Here is a 15,051-nt window from a genome sequence, read left to right as displayed (position 1 = left end):
CCAATTCCATATGCATCACAATAGATATCAAATGGCCCTCGATATTAGGTTGTGCTAATACTGGTGCAGTTATCAACAACTTCTTCAATGTCTGAAAGGCCTCTTCACATTCTGTTGACCATACAAACTTAGTTTGATTTTTCAATAATCCAGTAATTGGTTTCGCAATTCTAGAGAAGTCAGGGATAAACCGACGGTAATACCCTGCCAACCCTAGGAAACTACGAACTTGATGAACAGTTGTAGGTGCTTTCCAATTAAGGACTTCTTCTACCTTGCTCGGATCAATAGCTATACCTTCAGCAGATAGTACATGACCTAGAAATTGTACTTCCTCTAACCAAAATGCACATTTGCTGAATTTGGCATATAATTGGTGATCTCTTAATCTTTGTAGAACAATACGAAGATGTTCCTCATGTTCCTCTTTGCTCTTAGAGTAGATAAGAATGTCATCAATAAACACCACGACAAACTTATCCAACTCGGGCATGAAAACTGAGTTCATTAGGTACATGAAATGAGCCAGGGCATTGGTCAGCCCAAAAGACATGACTAGATACTCATATAGTCCATATCGGGTAGTAAACGCTGTCTTCGGCACAACTTCATGTCTGATCTTAATCTAGTGGTAGCCTAATCTTAAGTCTATCTTCGAGAATACCTTAGCTCCCACAAGTTGATCAAAAAGCAAATCAATTCAGGGTAAGGGGTATTTGTTCTTTATGGTGACTTCATTTAATGGCCGATAGTCAACACATAACCTTAAGGTTTGGTCCTTCTTCTTCACAAAAATAGCAGGGCATCCCCAAGGTGATGAACTGGGTTGAATGAAACCCTTGTCTAACAACTCTTGTAGTTGCATTTTTAATTCTGCTAGCTCTTTGGGTGGCATCCTGTATGCTCTTCTGGACACTAGTGTTGTCCCTGGTCTTAGATCAATTTTGAATTCTACGTCTCGGTCTGGTGGCAGACCAGGCAGATCATCGGGAAAGACATCTGTAAACCCACATACCACTGAAATTTTCTTGGCTCCTTCAACAATAGTTGCACAGACTATTTCCACTGTACTCTTAGGAAAGGGAAGTTGGATGAGAAGTTGGGTTTTGCTGCCAGGTGCATTTACCCTTATGGTTCTATGTAGGACATCTATGATAGCCCCGTGTTGAGTTAACCAGTTCATACCAAGGATCACATCTATATCTTGATCCTTTAATATCAGCATATTGGTAGGGAACTTATAACCTCCCAAATCAATAGGTACATGCTGAACTAGCTCCCTTGTATAGATTTATCCCCCGAGCGACTATATATGATAGGGCTCTTTTGTTTCCCCAATAGCTATCCCATGCTTCACAACAAATGTACGATTGATGAATGTATGGGATGCACCAGAATCAAATAAGGTAATAGCAGGATGCTTAGCAATGGGAAACATACCCATCATTACTGGTTCTCCTTCTAGAATAGATTCCACTTGAGTATAGAAGACCCCTCTAGTTTTCTTCTCAGCCTGACCCTTCTGATTATTCTGAGCATTGCCCTTGTACTGATTCTGAGCTTGAGTAATAGGGGCTTTGGGTGCATCAGGATTGTTCTTCCTAGGATACGGACATTCTCGGGAAAAGTGTCCAGGTTTACCACAATTATAACATGGAAAATTGTGATTCTGGGGAGTAGCATTGCGGTTTGCATTATTTGTATTATTTTGCTGCTGTGGTTCTTGATGAGTATAAGGCGTATTAGTTGCAGGGCGAATAAAGATCTGCTACCTGCTTTGGCCTTGTTGTGGGTGGAATGGTGCACGGCCATGATTCTAAGGATGGTATACTATCTTCTAACGCTTGCCACTTGATGATCCAGAAGCAGATATTTTCTTTTTCTTCGCCTCCTTGTGTCGGCAGTAATTCTCCTCTGAAGCGATAGCAATGTTGATTGTCTCATGATAAGATGTATTACCACAAGTTGCCATCATGGTCTAAAGTTTAGTGTTCAGGCCTCTAAGAAAATGATTCTTCTTCTTCCTATCAGTATTCACATACTCAATAGCATACTGCGACAGGTGGTTGAAATGCCCAACATAATGCATCACCGGGTGCTCCCCTTACTTAAGAGCCAAGAACTCTTCTAACTTCATGGTCATCACACCGTCTAGAATATCGTGTGCCCTGAAGGCATCCTTGAACTCCCTCTAGTTGATTTGGTGACCAGCGGGCTATACTGCTACCAAATTTGCCCACCAAGCACCAGCAGCTCCTCGGAGTTGCTGTGCCGCAAACCTTGGTTTCTGAACCTCAGTACAGTGAATCAGCTCGAACTTTTGCTCTATTGTCCTAAGTCAATCGTTAGCTTCTAAAGGTTCGTCTACCTTAGAGAACACAGGCGGACGTGTGTCAGTAAAATCCACATAGGTTGACTCGTCATTTCCATTACGACGGCCACTATTAGGGTATGGTGCCTGCTAGTTCTACGCCAATTCCCTTAACAGCCTAGCATTCTCTACCGTTGTGTTGATGAGTGCGGCTATGGCATCTGCCATAGTCAAAGGCATTGGTGGAGGATTTGGGCACTCATCATTGTCATGGGAGCCACTAGCACTAGTTCGGGTGATAGGACGAGGCATCTGTTAGAGAAACACGTTTACTTACATTATTCTTTATTGAAAGCATTTAAAAAGGTTTCATGCTACAAAGGGTCCTTATTTATATTACATGTCTTGTATCCCATAAGACAACCCTAGTTTTCTAGGAAAGCAGTAAAGGAACTATTTCTACTCTGAGCTTTTAGTCTTCGGCATCCATGCCCATATCAAACAAAACCTCATCTTCATCTGAGAAGTACACTAACTCCTCAGGATCCTCCTCCTCTTCTTCATTCTCGACTTCTCCTAGAGCTACAATCATTTCTTCATCTGTAACTTCACCATCCCCATGAGGAGGATGAAGTTGAGCGTACAATAGGTGGACATTCTCATGAAGAATGGCATTGTCCATCTCTAGGTCTTCTACGTAGAACTCCAACTCATGGACGCGTTCATTGGCCACATCCTCTCATGTCTAGGCTTCATTACGCAACTCCATGGTCATGGTGATGCCCCTTTGCATTTCTGCCAGCTCTTCTTGATCTTTGGCATGAGCTCGACGAAGAGTATTGAGCTCCTTGTTAAGGTTCTTGACATTGGCAGGGTTGCTTGAAGATCCTTCCTCTCCTAGGTTCTTGGAACTTCCCTCACCAAGCTCTTGGTTTCTTGGTGCCAATTGGTGATGAGGGACTCCATGAGGTCCGGTGGACTTGCGTGTGGTTTTCTTGGTCTTTGCCATAGCCTGTAGGATTTAAGGTAGGACTATAAGAATAGCTTGAGGATAACGGAGGTTAGCAAGAATGGGATTGACATTACTTACCCAACCACTATTAAGGGGAATTATTATGCAAGGTACTCAAGCATGATGCATGAATCGATCTTATGAATCTAAGTACAAAAGATTTATATAATCATATGTACTAGATTTTTAATACATAGGACAAACCTAATCATATTATCCGCCACAAACTTTCAAATAAGACAGGATTGAGACTAGATCAAAGGTAAGAAGAAAGAAATTTGAACTTTAAAATATCAAGTTTACTTTCTTTGATCCAAATCAATTTGAAGGTTTTCCAAAGGAACCTACAATGATCTTTGATGGGAACTGCTCTGATACCAGCTGTGGCAGAACCTCCTAAGGAATCGGGCCCACGTGCACCTATCATTGTCTTGACAGACCTTAGATAGCGAACACGAGTTCCCAACAACTCAACAGGTCTGTCGGGTGTCCTCGGGAAACCCGAATCATCCACGATTCTCTTTTCAAACAGGATCCCAATCACAGACATTGCAGATTACAACAGTTTATTCAAATATATACCAGAGTAAAAGATAGCGGAAGTCTTAAGATAACATAGTTACAAACCAATTGTTTTCAAACTTACAATACCATAAGTGTCATACGACCATAGTAGCGGGAAACCCGAATCATCCAAGATTCTCTTTTCAAACAGGATCCCAATCACAGACATTGCAGATTACAATAGTTTATTCAAATATATACCAGAGTAAAAGATAGCAGAAGTCTTAAGATAACATAGTTACAAACCAGTTGTTTTCAAACTTACAATACCATAATTGCTAATTTGTAGTAAAATTTTTTGGGTGTTACAATATAGCTCAACTAGTGGCTTTTATGCAAAATTTTGTCAAGCTAGCTCCACCTATAAAGCCTTGCATGATTCTTGGAGTCACTTTATTTCTAGTTTATGATGGGTATGTCTAGCTGAGAACATTTGAGTACTTAGGGTTTATCCCACTATGTTGCAGGTGAAGTTCTCGGCCTTCTAAAGATGGTGGCTAACCGCCGGTGGGCTCGGTGACTCTATATTTATTTCTCATCTATTTGCTTTTATCAGAGGATGTCACTTATGTTAGCAATGTATTTGGAACTTTTATTAATGTAATCATTTGAAAGCTATGTTGTTTTCCTTTAATCGGTTTTGAAACCCAAACTTGTACTATTATTTGTGAACCCATTTGTCATATTATTTCCGCTGCAACTCTGTGTATGTGATGTGTATTTGCTTAATCATGCGATCTTGGTTATGATGTTGATTTATCGAGGTCCTTCGTGACACTCGGTGGACTACCAGGTTTATATAAGTGAAAGTACACATGCATCAATGTGTTAAATGAGGATAGCCATACTTGATCTTATATAAATTGGGTGGTTCCATCATAGAGCAGGCCCACCTCTAGCAGTCACACCCTTCTTGATGCCACTATGGCCCCCGCTCCTCCAATGGCTCCTAGCCGTTGCTCCCATCCCCTTCAGCTAGTGATTCATGTTTTTAAAACTTGAGAGCCCAGGGTTGTGGTTCTCCTCACCCTCACACTCTCCATTTTCGCTCCCTCTCACACTCTCTTGCTCCATCACTTGCAAAAATATTTTTCCACAAAGCTCAAGAGCAAGGAAACTCTACAGAAAATTCCTAAGCTCATCACCACCAAGCCAAGCTTGCGGGTTATTCAATTTGTTTTCACAAACGTTGTGGCAGAACCTCCTAAGGAATCGGGCCCATGTGCACCTATCATTGTCTTGACAGACCTCGGATAGCGAACATGAGTTCCCAACAACTCAATAGGTCTGTCGGGTGTCCTCGGGAAACCTGAATCATCCACGATTCGCTTTTCAAACAGGATCCCAATCATAGACATTGCAGATTACAATAGTTTATTCAAATATATACCAGAGTAAAAGATAGCGGAAGTCTTAAGATAACATAGTTACAAACCAGTTGTTTTCAAACTTACAATACCATAAGTGTCATACGACCATAGTAGCGGGATAATATTACATTAACATTATTTATCATACAAACTAGTGCCTTGTCCAAAGGCCATTCATCACTCCTCATCGTCATTGACTTCAAACACAGTCATGCAGCAGGGACCAAAACAAGCCTGCACATGCAACTCACCTGCAACAAGGGTTAACAAACCCTAAGTACAAAGGTACTCAACAAGACTAACCCGACGTAACAGGGTGTAAGACTTTAGAGATGCAGGGGTTGGGGCAAGGTAAGGATGTAGCAAGATTCAAAGTTCATTGCCAAAAGCTTACTATTCTTCATTCTATTTTCAAGTTTTACCCCTAAGTTCTTTTAGTTCATTACTTCAACTAAATGTACATTTCCCATATTTCATTCCTTCTCATTCCATTCTTTTCTCAGAGTTTAGTAATTCACCAGTCCTACATTGCTTCTGTAATGAATCAAGTCTCCATATCCGCGGAGCACTGGCAATTTGAATTGATTCAAGTCCTAGCTGGGGATTCCTTATCACACGACATATGTAGAACTTAATCTTGCATATATCAACCTCGCTACTGGATCCTCCTATACTAAGCCATCTCCACGCCACCCGAGAGCACAGCACACCTCAAATCTGGCCACATTCCAGCCACAAGGGTACATGCTACTCCTACCATCTCTCCACTCCTAGTGTGTGGGCATTCGTCTTAGTATCGGTGTATGTGACCAGTACTACAAAGTGTCTCGTTCAGAAGATCCACAATGAGTGGCCTTTAAGCGACATAGTCGGCAACATTACCCAACATTCAAGATAAGTCACCCGATTAGTCTCTAGTTCATTCTATCTTCTTTCTTTCTTTGGCCAGTATGCCATCTTTGATTGTATCAAAACTTTTACTTTGAAAGCCTACCATAAAGCATACTAAGCATTCTACGCCTTTGTAAATGAAAACATCTTCAAGGATGGTAAACAATTAACAAGGTAGGCAATGCATCAAGTAGGTAACATTTGAATTAATCAACTTAATGCAATCAGTAACATAGGTGATAAACTTTTCAAAGTAAACAAGGTGATGGTTTAATGCATAAACCGGGGCTTGCCTTCGTTGACGATCTCAGGTTCTGGATCAGTATCGCGATTATTGAATCCCGTGACAACCGGGGATTCTTCTAGAACTTGCTCAACTAGAATCGTTTCACTCTCAGGTTCTACATGAAATGATAACATATGCTTTAACATGATGATAATGTAAACATGATGCTTTCATGGTACATGAAATGTAAAAACACCCCGAATACGATATTCCTTCACGGTACAGTTGCAAGCCCACAAAACCAACTTGCAATCCTACCGTCAAGAACCACACATGTGACTTGACCAAAAGAATCTTGAAACTCTACTAGTCACAAAACATGACCAAAACAAGATTCAACACTAATCAAACACTTAGGGTTTGCTTTTATTTATTATTGAATTAATTTGGAAATAACCCCAAAAATGAACTTGTTCCAAATGACCTGAAAATTTTATGTAAGCTTCCTCATGACAAATTAGTGTACCAAAACAAATTTCATAATTTTTGGAACTATATAGTGACCTACAAAAATCATGGAAATTGCATTTATCAATTAATGGACTGAATATTTGAACATTAAAAATATACTCAAATTTCAAGTTTTAAATTTTTGAACCATACTAGACCATGTACAGAAGCTATACACAAATTTTCAGAATTTTTGGAGCTATGGTTATTTTCCTACAAATTTCCAAAGATTCAGCACTATTCACAATTTCAGAAAATACAAAATTGCACTATTCTTCTTCCTCTCTGGCACTGACAGCCAGGCCCCGCTTGTCAGTGACCCAAAGAGGACGCACGGTGGCGCTGTCTGCTCCGATCGGCAAAACGCGCCGGTGGTGAAGCTCTGGCGAAGCAGACCGCACCTACATGACCTACTCTTTCCCGTGAACCGATCTCAGCTATCAGAAAGGAAAAAGGTGCACCGAAGACACCTCCACGCCGGGCATGGCGGCCTAGGCACGACGGTGTACGGCGTAGCCACAGCGACATTGCAGTAGGGACTAAAGCGAAATGATATTCATGTTCAGGAGCTCACCGTGATCACGTAGGTAGACTCGGTGTAGACGGAGATGTACTGGATCGACGGGACCACGGTGAGACCAATGATGGCGGAGCTCCGGCCGGCTCCGAAGAAGACAAAGTCGCGTGGTGGCGCTGACCAGCTAGAGGCGAGGTGAGCAGGTCGGGAATGAGCGGTAGGGCGAGGCGGAGCTTCTGGCCAACGCAATTGGCCCTAGGTACTATGGCGAGGACGAATTGCACGAGCACGGGCAGGACACCGGCGGCGAGCAGTCGATGGGAAACTGTGAAATGACGACGGCGTGCTCCTATTTATAGAAAGAAGGAAGGCGTGCGGTGTCGACAGCACACGGGCGAGCTTGCCACGGAGGCATCGGCATGTCACCGCGCGTGAAAGCGGTGAAATCTGATCGGCGGCGACATCCGCGTGGCGCCGGCGGCAAGCAGAGAGGTGGATTTTGATTTTTGAAATATTTATAGAACTGCCACTGAGTCCATTTTTCAAATTACTCTCAAATTTTCTAAAGAAGTTGAAAATCTCCAAAAATGAAAGTTGTTCAATTTTTCAAACTCTACAACTTTGCTTCTAGGAACATTTTCAAATTCTGCCTCCATTTTGAAATTTGAATTTGGGGTGCATTTGAGCATTTGAATCATTTCAAAATTACTCCAAATTTTATATATAAACTTGAAAAACTTTGAATACCAAAGTTGGTCTACATAAAATAATCTCCAACTTTGCTTTTTGCTTCAACCCCAAATTCCACATGGATTTTGAATTAGTAAAAAGGGGCAAAAAGGACTTTTATCATTTGAATTTGAATTCAAATTTGATTTGTCTTCCTTTTACTTAAATTTTGATTTTTGACTAGTAACATGGCCCATTAGGGTTATTTGAGTCAAATGACACATGACCTCACATGATCACATGAATTTTGACCCTTGTAGTCATGATCTTTATTTAGGGTTTTGAATCACACCACATGAAATAACAACATTATGTAATAAACCTTATTTAGTGAATGCATTCAAAATTTTCTAGTTTATGAATGCTTTGCAATGCATATGATGACATGTCAATTTTTAGTGCTAGGTCAAAAGACCAGAGGTGTTACAAACATAACCCCATTTGCGAGTTTTGTTGTTGTCTTTTTTGCCATGGGAAAGCTTCGGAGGAAGCTCACCGGTGCATTCAAGAAGGCCATGGGAGTGAGCTCGAGTTGCTCCCATGGAAGCTCAAATGCGCGCTACACCAAACCCAAAGAGAGCCCGATGTATGAAGAAGAAACCGAGCCAATAGAAGAGCAAGAACAACTGATGGAGGAGGGTGATGATGATCCACTCCTTGATTTGGAGGGAGCCTAGGAGTTTGTCCACATGCTAGCATATGACCCCAACCTCCTTCAAAAGATAGGTATGGACACCAAATTCACCACCATCTAGAAAACCGTTGGATGAGAGAATGTTGCTCCTGTTGATGAGCTTGGTTCTCGCCTCTTAACAATTCAATTCTTATGCTCTTTGCAAGAAGTTGAGGGTGGGATTACTTTCTGTCCTTTTGAGAAAGAATACTATCTTACATGGAGAAATCTCAGCTCTCACTAAGGCTTTAATACAAGATGCTCAATTGACTTAGATCATGCTCTCAAAGGTTTTAATCGCCATGAATTTTGGAGAATGATTTCTAGTCAAAACATAGTTGGCAACTTTCAACCTCGAAATATAAATATTCATTATCCTACTTTGAGGTTCATGCATCATTGGATTGCCATGACTTTATTTTCTAGGCAAGACATAAGATTTGTTTATCATGTCGAATTGCAAATTCTCTATGCCATGCTTAAAAAGATTAAAATTTCTCCTGTGAAAAAATGTTTAAACATTGGTTAGAAACATTCAAGGCCTCTAAATCTATCTCTTGCACATCCCTTGCGACTCGTATTGCCACCAATATTTGTGCATTAGATGGACAAGATGCGACATACATCTCTACTCCACGCATTGATATTGATGAGCACTACTTGATGCAAGGGCGTCATTTGAAATATGATGATGCAGGGAACCATGTATTTTTCTTTCTGGCATATACAAATGAGATCCGACTCCCTAACCTGGGATTCTCTTTGTATAAATCCCTGTCACTCACCTTCACTCTTGTCGAACAAGAGGAAGCATGTAGGAGTTCTGTTTCTCATAGGGGAACAAGAAGCAGGGCTAGGGACAAAGCTAGCTGCTCTCAATAGCCACCAACACCAACACCACTTGTGCCTTAGGTGTTCCATACAGAGTGGTTCCCGGCCATGTAGATGCCTAGGTTCACCCCCCGAGTATCAGCCGGGCTAGGGACACACCCCGTAACCACATGAGGCCAGTGGATCGGGATGGCACGAGGCTGATGATGTGGCATGGGCACATCACTCGTTTGACTCCAAGGGGCTACACCCCCGTCCATCCATGACAGTATACTTCGGACCATTAGGAGTTAGACGGCATCAACACTCGCCTCAGAGGATTGGAAATCCGCACATGTGAAATTCAAAATACACTTAACACTCATGTGCAGGATACAAGACAGTGGCACCTACAATAGTAGCAACAGTCGTGAACATCAACGCGTCGCTAAGACAACAACAGGAAGCACAGGCGGCCTACTGGCGGTGTATGGGATACAATCCCGGACCATAGACCTAGAGCTAGCTTGGGGAAGGACCCCGTAGAGGTACCCTTGTATCTTTTTAAATTTCACATTTATTTTTTGCATTTCTTTATTATTAGCATATATAAAAAATCTAAAAAATTAAAAATACCAAAAACATAAAATACGATAAAAATTCTAAAAATATAAATTCTACTCTCATATGTGTTCTAAGAATGTTTAGTTTCTCCTAAAGTTGAAATGATGAATAGTTGCTCTATCTATAATTCATCTGTGCCTAGGTTATAACTTAGTATTCCCCAAAATTTAAGTTTGTTGGCTAAAACTATCCCATCCTAAAAACTTGAAAATGTGGGATTGCAAATGCATGTTCCTTTTCTAAGTTGTTGCGAGTTATGATATGGTACAAATAGAATTTACTATGACTTTGCTCTAAGAGACAATTAACATCCAGAGATTTTACTTTCAAAAATGCTAAAATTCAAAGTTCCTCAATGATTATGAATACCTTCCAATGCCATATGACATGATTTACATTCAAACCTTAGTCATATGCTACTTGTTATTACATTGAGTTTTGTCAAATTGTTGTGACCCTTGTTGAGATTCTCATCATGCACCCATGATCAAGACACACGTACACCCACAAATAAACTGCTGACTCTTACACTGAGAGTTACGCAAAAACATGCTTTTCTATCCACCAAATAAATTACTCTATTCATTTATCATGTGTCTCTCTCTCAAAAAAAATTCATGTGCCAAAAAGAATAGTATGGGCTATGCTAAAAAGGAGAGAAAAAGAAAAAAAATATCTATGCCAAAAAGCATGAGAGAAAAAAAAATGCATGCCAAAGAGCATAAAGAAAAGAAAAAAAAGAAAGAAGAAATAAAGATAGCCCATACATTCAAATAAAAGGCTTTCATCCAAAAAGAGAGAGATTCATGATACAAAGGAGTACCAAAAATATTTAGAAATAGGACTTTATGAAAAATTCCACGCACTTGTACATCTTGATCAAAGTGTATGCTTGCATCTCCTTGAGGTCCAGTTTTTGACTTAGCAAAATATGTGATGCAAGGATGCCTCAATTTCATACCTACCTAAAACTCCACTCAAAAGCCTTTAGTGGTAGGATATGAAAAAGAAGGTAAAATACCAAATGCCTTTGGTGAGGTTTCATACACATTTGAGCGATCGAGAGAACCATTTGAGGAACTTATATTTATTTTACAAAACTCATAAAACCTCCGGATAGATGGTTGATCAAAGAATGAATGATTTGTGATTCTGTTATAACCGTTCTATCTTGCAACTGCCCAAGAACTTAGAAAAGCTATATGCCCCATAGGGATCAATGTAAAGGGCAGATAAAATGCTAACTTATTTAAATTGTGAAAGAATACTTTGTTATAGGCATGACACTTATCAAGTATATTCAGCATAGAACCAACTCCTAATCAACAACCAAATACTTACCTATTTGATCGAGACGAGCAAAGGTTAAGCTTGGGGGATTTGTTGGTGGTCACTAATGTTCAAATCTAACTGCCAATTAAAGTCCAAAATAGGAGAAATAACATACTTTTGACACATATGCATATATTGTTGATGTAGTTCTACTTGTATTGGAGAAAACATGTTTTGCAGGACACACATTCAAATACAAGTGGAAAACCAAACAAAAGGCGTAATTTAAGAAGCGTAATGCAGAACTACGCAAGAGAAGTGAATAAAGAAGCCCACCTACATAACTTATCTAGGTAGAACACCACTGAGGATGCGACCGAGGCCTAGCCAGTAGCCCACCAGAGCAAGGCGATGGCAAGTGGGCTAGGCCAGGTGTGCGGCCACATCGCCCCCAGCGCGCCTTGGCCCTAGCTCGCTCTGGCGATTGCATGCCGCCATGCTATGGCGATTCCTAGGTGTTTCTTGTTTTTCACATACCAAACCATCCTCACTTCACTATATAAGAAGGGGCAGAGCTCATTCTCAAAACACAAATCATTTGGAACTACACACCTCACCTCTCTCTACTTGTACTCTTTAGCTTTTAGTTCTTAGTAGTATTTGGAGCTACCGAAGCTAGCAAGGAGGGCTTGGCTCCATGGAAGACGAGTGACATCTTGGTATGAATAATACTATGAAGAGTTATTCCATAGTCATGCTCTCATATCATTTATATAGTAGTGCATATGAACTAGAGTATAGTTGTCTTATTATAATCATGATATATGAACTAGCATATAGTTTGTGTGTTATGATCTTAACATGTGCACCTTCATGCTTTATCATTCATATGGTTTGTATGAGCAGAAGTAGGGTTAAGTTGAGGTGGTGGCTTGTCATTCCTTCGGGTTTGCCTATATCCTTTACCTGTCGATCCGTAGGGTCGGGGACCGGGGGGGATATGGGTAGTTCCTTTGTACACTGGCGTGGTGCTTGGGTGCACAGGAACCTTTGGATATGACTGTGCCCCACGGTTGAGGGGTAGGTGGCAAGTGGTGATAGCCCTATCCATCCCTTGTAATCCCCCATGTTCGGGTATTGTGTAGGAGTTTTATAGTCTCTCAGGCTTGCTGGTAGACCAGTGCTTGGAGATCTTCCCGTTCATCTTAAACTTAGTTCTAACTCTAATCATATGACTTGTATGATCATTAACTGTTCTTTGCATATGTATATTAGAACATGCTGGCTCCATGTAGGAACATTCTTTTATTCTTTATTTTCCTTTTATCCTTGAGGTTGGCCTAGATGTGTGTCCACTATCCTTGATATGCCATTTTTACCCCTATCATGAACTATGGTCCACTATGCAAGTATGTAATCTTGTTCATGCTCATGCTAGACTCTTATACCTTGCCCTCCTTTGGGAAAATATAAATAATGATACTTGAATACTTCTGGGTGAAATGCTACAACGATAGATTCGTGCACTTGCGGATATTTCTATAATCATTAAGAACTATCATAGTTGAAGTTTCTTAGCGGTGTCACTAAGGTTAACTCAATCTTAGTGATGGTGCTAAGAAATACCAATAGGTTTTTCTAGCACCATTACCAGGGATGGACTTAAAACCTCCACACTTGGTGATTGCGCTAAGAAATGCCAATAGGAGTGTCGAAGAGAGAAGGCTTCTCATTTATGGCAATGCTTGCAAGAGCCTTCTTCTTGGTGGTCTTGTCATCATAACTATCATCATCATCACTTGAGGAAGCATCACTATCCCAAGTGACCACATATGAATTACCATCTTTCTTCTTCTTCTTGAAGGTCATTGTAACACCCTAGGTGTTTGGCTTCCACATTTGCACTTGTATTTCATGAACATGAGCATCATTCATCCATTCATGAGCTTATATTGCATGAAACATGTTTTTGAAACATTGCAACATATTGTTATATTTCATGTGTGTGTTTTATGAAATGAATAGTGTGCAACACTCAAGTGCAACATGTGCAACTCACTTTAGTGAAACATGGTTAGTTAGTACTATGCAACAAAATCATGAAACATGTGAAACATGGCTTTGAAACAAAGGCAACATTTCACTTGTTCTTCCTTGTTTCAATGCTTGTGATGCTTGATTTGGTGTGATCAATGTGTGGTGTGGCTAATTATCCTTTTAAACAATTTAGCTACACTTAGAATGTCATTAGGAACATTGTTCATGTTGACCATATTGTCTAATTATGCTTTCAAGTGATGGTTTGACTTGTATTGACCCTAGGACCCTTTTGTTTGACTATTTAAAAAGCACAACTTAGAGTGTTTGCATGTCTGAGCAACCTAAAGCAAAGTTGTAGCAAATTATCTAAGGAACAAAAGTTATTTTTTGACCAACTCATGAAAATGTGCAGAACATGCTAAAAAAGGGCCCACAAGTCAGTGTTGAGGGCTGATTCAGCACTTAGAAAAATTTCTAAGTATGGATTGCAATTACAGTTTGAAGGAGCTGACTTTGGCTTGATGTAACTCATGATTCTTTGAGAATTAGCTGATAATTTCTAAAACATTGTTGTAGCCCTATCATAGCTCTACATTTTTGCTTCAAGCTGATTTTGCTAACTAGCCACTGTTTGGGAGTTGGAAGCTAATCAAATCTCGCTGTCAGGCTCCCTTGGTTTCACTGAAACGAAGCTACAGTTACCCGACCGTCTTCAGAGTGTCACCGCTGCGTGTACACCTTGCATCGCCGGCCGTCTGACCGCGCTGGCCACGTCGGGCTACCGCGCGCCAACACAGGCCCCGATGTCCGCCCGTGTTTCCCAGCGTCTCATTTCGTCATTTTGTCTCCTCCTTCGCCTCCATTTGCTCGCCGCAGCGCCGAAGCAGCAGCGCAGCACCGTCGCCATTGCCCCACCAAGCTCGCGCGTGCTCGCTATCGTGTCTTGCCTCGCTCTAGCTAGCCCAAAGCACCACCATGTCCTCCTCTACCTCCTCCACCTCTTAGCTGAGCCTATCGAGTTGAGGCGAGGGCACATTTGTCACTTCGGCCACCACCGCCATGAGCGTGACCTCGCCGGAGTTCGAGGCCGCCATGGTCGGGATAGCTAGGGTCCCTCTCATCCTCCTTTTCCTTCCTTGCTACCTCTGTTGTGATCTCGTGAAGCTCGTACTGAGCTCAGAAGAGATAATGGAGGCTCGTTGTTGCTAGCACGGCCACCGGAGCTCTGCCGAGCCGCCGTGCGCCATGGCCGCCCTACCTAGAGTCCGCTAGAGCTTAGGGTTAGTAGGTCAATCGATGCGGGAGATCATGGCGAGCACGGAGGTACCCTCCTCGTCGCCGGTGAAGCTGCCGTCGGTGAGCTTTGTCGCTGCCGCGCCATCGTAGCCGCCTCCCCTGTTTCCTCTCGCTGACTTGTGGGGTCATCTGACCCGAGGGCCCTGCTTGTCAGTGACTGCGTAGTAGAAGCTAGTTCAAATAATTCCAGTTTTGAATGCTGTTTT

This window comes from Miscanthus floridulus, chromosome 19 (genome assembly GCF_019320115.1).
Source record: "Miscanthus floridulus cultivar M001 chromosome 19, ASM1932011v1, whole genome shotgun sequence".
Lineage (NCBI taxonomy): Eukaryota > Viridiplantae > Streptophyta > Magnoliopsida > Poales > Poaceae > Miscanthus > Miscanthus floridulus.
The sequence above is the reverse complement of the archived record's forward strand: the minus strand, read 5'-3'. Positions refer to the sequence as shown.